Source organism: Quercus robur, chromosome 8 (genome assembly GCF_932294415.1).
Source record: "Quercus robur chromosome 8, dhQueRobu3.1, whole genome shotgun sequence".
Lineage (NCBI taxonomy): Eukaryota > Viridiplantae > Streptophyta > Magnoliopsida > Fagales > Fagaceae > Quercus > Quercus robur.
This window is the reverse complement of record NC_065541.1, coordinates 10,925,335-10,931,097: the sequence shown is the minus strand read 5'-3', so window position 1 is coordinate 10,931,097 and position 5,763 is coordinate 10,925,335. Positions and strand designations below refer to the sequence as shown.

The window sequence follows — 5,763 nt, the reverse complement described above, 5'->3', positions numbered from 1 at the left end:
ATTTGATTTTAGACCTCACTATATTAATCAATATTGGTCGCCTTGAAGCAGAAACAAATTAACTAGCAAAATTACTGTACTGTAAGCGGTATATATAGCTCGGGCAATGACTTCCAACATTTATATATGAAAGCTTTTTATTCAAAAGTTACTGTGATTGCATGGGATTCACGATAAAGTGTTAAATTCATTAAGGACAATAACTCTTTGGACTCTGGGTAGCGCGTGGAAAGTTCACTTCAAGGTTCACATGGTTTTTCCTTTTGAAAGTCAAAAAAGTGTAACTGTTGGAACAAAAGCAAAGGTAAATAAATGTTGATGAACTAGTCCAACCTCCCAACCCATGAACTCATTCCTTATGTTTCAGACAAAAAAAAAAAAAAAAGAACCCATTCATTACGTTAAAGAATGTGGCCCACACGTCCATTTCACGGTACGATCTTCTTCTATATATTTCAGAATTAAGACTCATTCATTTCACTACAACACCTTCTAGCTCAATTGTGTTAAGCAAGAAGTAGGTGATCATATAGCTAGTCTTCATGGCTACTCTTCAAGCTGCTTCTTTTTGTTCTTGTTCTTCTTCTTCTTCTTCAGCTTCCTTCAGAAAAATCAAAGCCACCTTAAATGCCCAAAAATTCCTATCATCAAATCATCATTCTCTTCCTAGGCTCCTTGCTGATGAGTTGAATCAAAGTAAAAGGCTACAAACCTTTAAATCTGCTTTAACCCAAATAGAAATGAAGCCTAAGATAGAAACAAAGGCAGTGAAAGAGTTATATGCAATCATGGAAATTGTAGCAGATAGAACAGAAATGCACAAGAATATAGGGTCCCAGAGAGATAACTGGAACCGTCTTCTGCTAACTTCTGTTAATGGAATGACAGTCACAGCAGCAATATTGCTGGACTTGTGGCTGTGAGTGGAGTTGGAGTTTCAGCACCAGTTATTTTGGCTCTAAAGCTCTCTTCTAGTCTTCTCTATATGGCTGTCACTGGTATTTTACTAGTGATGAATAAGATTCAGCCTTCTCAACTTGCAGAAGAGCAAAGAAATGCTTCCAGACTATTTAAGCAACTTCATGAGGATATCAAAATGACTTTGGCTCTTCAAAATCCAACTGAAGATGATGTAGAAGATGCTATGAATAAAGTTTTGGCACTTGATAAGGCCTACCCGCTTCCCTTACTTGGGACAATGCTTGATAAATTTCCAAAAAAGGTTGAGCCTGCTGTGTGGTGGCCAAAACATTATTTGAAGACTCAACAAGAAAAGGGTAATGGGAAAGTAAACAGAAACGGGTGGAATGAGAAGCTTGAAGAGGAAATGAGAGAGGTTCTTGGGGTTATGAAGAGAAAAGATGAGGCAGAATATGTGAGGCTAAGCAAAGTAGTACTTAAAGTTAACAAAATTCTTGCAGTATGTGGTCCTTTGTTTACTGGTTTGGCTGCAGTTGGGTCAATATTACAGGGATTACCTTTCATTGGCTCATGGGGTGCATTTTTGGCAGTGATGTTTGGAGCTTTAGCCACTGTGGTTAACACTGTGGAGCACGGTGGGCAAGTTGGGATGGTGTTTGAGCTGTATAGGGACTCAGCTGGGTTCTTTAGGCTTATGGAAGAGACTATAGAATCAAACCTGAAGGAAGAAGAGGCTGATAGGAGGGAAAATGGGGAGTTGTTAGAAGTGAAAGTGGCTCTTCAGCTTGGGAGAAGCTTGTCAGAGCTCAGGGACCTAGCCAGTAACACATCATCTTTGTCTTCAAGAATTAGTCCGGACAAAGAAGAGTTTGGAAGCAAGCTCTTCTGAGTTTTGATGGGTTGTCTTGATTGATTTTGAGTAATTAATTGTATACTTGTGTAGCATGTATTTTGATAATACTCTTGACTAGGCGGATCACATACATATATAGTTATTTGATGAGTTCAATTTTTCATGTATTCAAGCTTTACATGATTGAATGGAAATCAAAGATAGTTTTTAATTTTTTTTTATGTTGTGATAAGATTTGAAATCTATATAGTCAGTTTTATAATAATGGCTCTTTATTATTACATTAATATGTTTTGCCAAAAGTTTTATAGTTTAATGACATTGTTTAATCTTTCTTATGAAAAGAACTGTGGTTCGAATTTCTATCCCTCATGTGAAATAAAAGCCTTGATTAGATCGGTTTGGTGGCCAAATGGCAAAGCTAGTGGTAACCATATATCCTATTGATGAGGATCAAAATGTTTCAATATTTTGTTCTCTATTTTTCTGATGGATTCCATTTCTTTACCTTGAAGATTCAAGATATTTTAGGGTTTAGTCGTGTACTACTAAGTTAAACTTATTGTAACTCTTTGTTAATGTTACGTTTCTTATCGAATTATTAAAAAATTCTACTGTTGGATTAAACTTTCTTGTTTTTCTTAATGCATTTGTCAAATTTTGTATTAGTTGGATGTTATTCAATCTATAAACTCATGTTTTGTGCATAATTTAAAATATAAAATATTTTATAATTGGGATGATTATTGATCTTTAATAATATTAAAACTTCATAAATATGAAGTATATAAGAAGAAAATGTAATCAATACCATTAAATTTGTTAAAAGAGTCCAGTAAGCAGGTGTCCTTAGAGCATTTTAGGAAATTTTTTATATTATTTTCATAAAAAATATAAAAAGTTATCAAAAAAAAAATCAGCTGGTTTTTCTCTTTTCCTTTAAAAGGTTTTTAAAAATATTTTTTAAACTAATGCTATGGGGACATCCCTCCAACTATTTCCTTGTTAAAACACGCTTCCAATAAAAAAATTTGACAGTGTAAAAGGGTGGGGGCAATTGCGCCCTGACCTTCCCCAAAACACCTATATAATAATACCTACAAAGCAATTAGCCCCCTGTAATTTTGCCCCATATAGAAATGAGAAAGTCTAATGAAAAGCAGTGTAATCACTTGCCACCATTCCCAAAATACCTGTATAATAATGCCTACATAGCAATCTGCCACCTATCATTTTCATTCATCTCAATTTGCCCCTCACACAAATGAGAAAGTCTAGAGAAAAGCCATATGTCCATATAACACATATTACTTTTTCATCGATCTATATGTTACTAAAAGCCGAAGCGTAGTGTTTAATGTTGTTACTTTTATGTTGCACTACATCAGCTGCCACGTCATTTTATTTTTTTAATATAATTTGTTCTACAATTTTAAAATGATTTTTATAATTTTCAGCCCAATAAATGCAGCCCACTACTTATTTATTTACTTCCACTATCACCTTATAATAAATTTGTATAATTAATCTAGCCCACCTCTTAGTTATTTAGTTTCACTATCAAGTCCAACCCAAATCTGTTTCAGTTGAGCTTTAAGGTTTTGTGTGAGTCTTTTCATCTTAATTTTTTTTTTTCAATTTTCTTATAATTGTTTTTAACATTTATATTTTTTTAAACTTACACTTCTCCAACCTTTTTCTCTCCCTTAGCATTTCATCTCCTCACTACATCTTCAATCTTTCTCCCTTCCTTACCTTTTCATCTCCCCACTACCCTCTACATTAATATCATTCTTCCTTTTTCCCTTCATCTTCTTTTATTTTTGTCTATTCTTATTCACACTCTCTTACTATAAATTTTTCACTATCTCTTCTATTCTATGCATAGTTTTCCCTCACAAAAAAAAAAAAGGTTCCCTCTCTCTCTAAATTTTTTGGTGGATTTTTATTTTTTATTTTTTATTTTTCTTGCATCTCTACTTTAGGATGATAATTTTTTATATTCTTTAAAACTTGATTTTGGGTTAATACGATTTAGTTTTGTTTTTTAAATTGTTGTTGTTGTTGTTGTTTTTTTTTTTTTTTTGTTAAATGTTATCCTATTGCGTTCTAAGGAATTAAATATAGCATATAAAAATATAATATTATTCTATTACATAACATGATTTGAATAATTTGGTATTTATTTTGTTACATAGCATGATTTTTTATAATGCTCAATTTAGATGTTAAACTATGAGACTTTACTAATTTTTTATTTTATTTTTTTATTTTCTAATCATTTGTGGTGGCCAAAGTACTCTTAATAGTTGTATTAGAAGTACTCTATAATGCCATTTATTTAAAGAAAATTAAAGGTTAGCCAAACGAAAATAATCGGATAGGTGACAAATTTTAACTTTTGCAATTTTATTATTATTATTATTATTTTATAATAATGCATGTATAGAAATTTAATTCTTAGATTTTGCTAATAATTGTTTATTTGATAATATGTTTTGGGCGGCCGAAATTATAATTTCTACAAAGAAAATAACCTTAATAGATTATCAAAAACAAAATTTTATCCTACTATTGGTTCAATTAATCATTGTTAAGTTTTATTAATTTTTTTTAGTTTATGTTTTTTTGGTGTTTTGGATTATTCCTATATTGCATTTATGATTGTTTCTATAATAAATAAAAATATAATTACGAAATACATTACTCATTATTAGATTAGTTTAAATTGTAAATTTTTTTTTAATAAAACCATCATAAAAATAATTATCACGCGCAACGCGCGGGTTTGCGGCTAGTTTATAATTAAAACAAAGTTCAATGGGTCCCATTTAAGACTCAAAGTTTTATGCATTTGATATCTTTTCATAACTTATAAACATTTTGACTTTTCTCACTGCAATTCCAATACTAGATAATGCTATTTGCACAACATTTTTTACAATAAATCTCATCATTGTTAAAGAAGAAATATTACATGCACAGTATTTATCACAACAAATTTTATTACAACTGAGTCTATAAGTTGTTTGGATCTACCACTGACACTATTTTATTGTTTACCATTTATGGTTTGCCAATTTAGTGATTGTGAAAAAATTTGTTAAAAATATTTTAATTTTAGATTTATTGTTGTTGAAGTAATCTAGTATGAATAATAGAGAAAAACAATAATGCTGGTACTACATACAAAATACGTACACTTTGTCACAATTTTCCTATGTGGCACACTTTATCACAATTATTTTTACTTTTCATTCTCAAAAAATTTTCTTACTTTCAATCTTGCCTCTCAAAATCTTAGCTTACAATTATTTTTACTTTCAATCTTGCCCCTCGAAATCCTAGCTCCGGCTACTATAACATTATCAAAAGTGATCACAAGTGATGAGAAGTAAAGATAGCTATCAGCCTATCACTCTCCACACACGCATTGATAAAGCAAGGTTGAGAGAGGAAAATGTAGATTCTTCACGATTTCTTTAGGCCAGAAGATAGCTAAAGCAAAGTGGACAGGACCTACCTTATCAACCAAAATGAATAGTGGTTTGTCGGACATTTTACGAAATTTCAACAGCCAATGATGTGTGAACTTTTACATTAAAAAAATGATATCCTTATCAAGAAAATGGTATCAGTGGCTTCATAACAAAATTGAAAATGGGTGATGCCTGATTGATCTTATCAAGAAAATGGTATCAGTGAGTTCACAGCGTGGCTGTGCTGTCATTGGTTTCAGGAGGAGCATGTGAGAGCTGACCCAAAAGCTCATGTGCAATGCAAGTAATGGTAAGATTTAATTTGGTTAAAAAAGCTTTTGAAAGAACATCAAAAGTTGGTCAAAAAGAGGGAACAATCGTTTATTTGTAGTACAGGAAACACGTGATGGGCAACAACTAGTCATTGTTTTGTGTTTGTTTTAGAAGTGCACTGAAATCACCAATGCAGTGATGGGAAGCAACTAGTCAATACCGAGCGCACTGAAAAGT

The 5,763-nt window shown here is 31.8% G+C and overlaps 1 pseudogene; it reads left to right on the top strand.

Moving 5' to 3' along the window:
- Nucleotides 1–469: 469 nt before the first annotated feature.
- Nucleotides 470–1,988, top strand: LOC126694557 (probable F-box protein At4g22030; annotated as a pseudogene).
- The last annotated feature ends 3,775 nt before the right edge of the window (nt 1,989–5,763 follow it).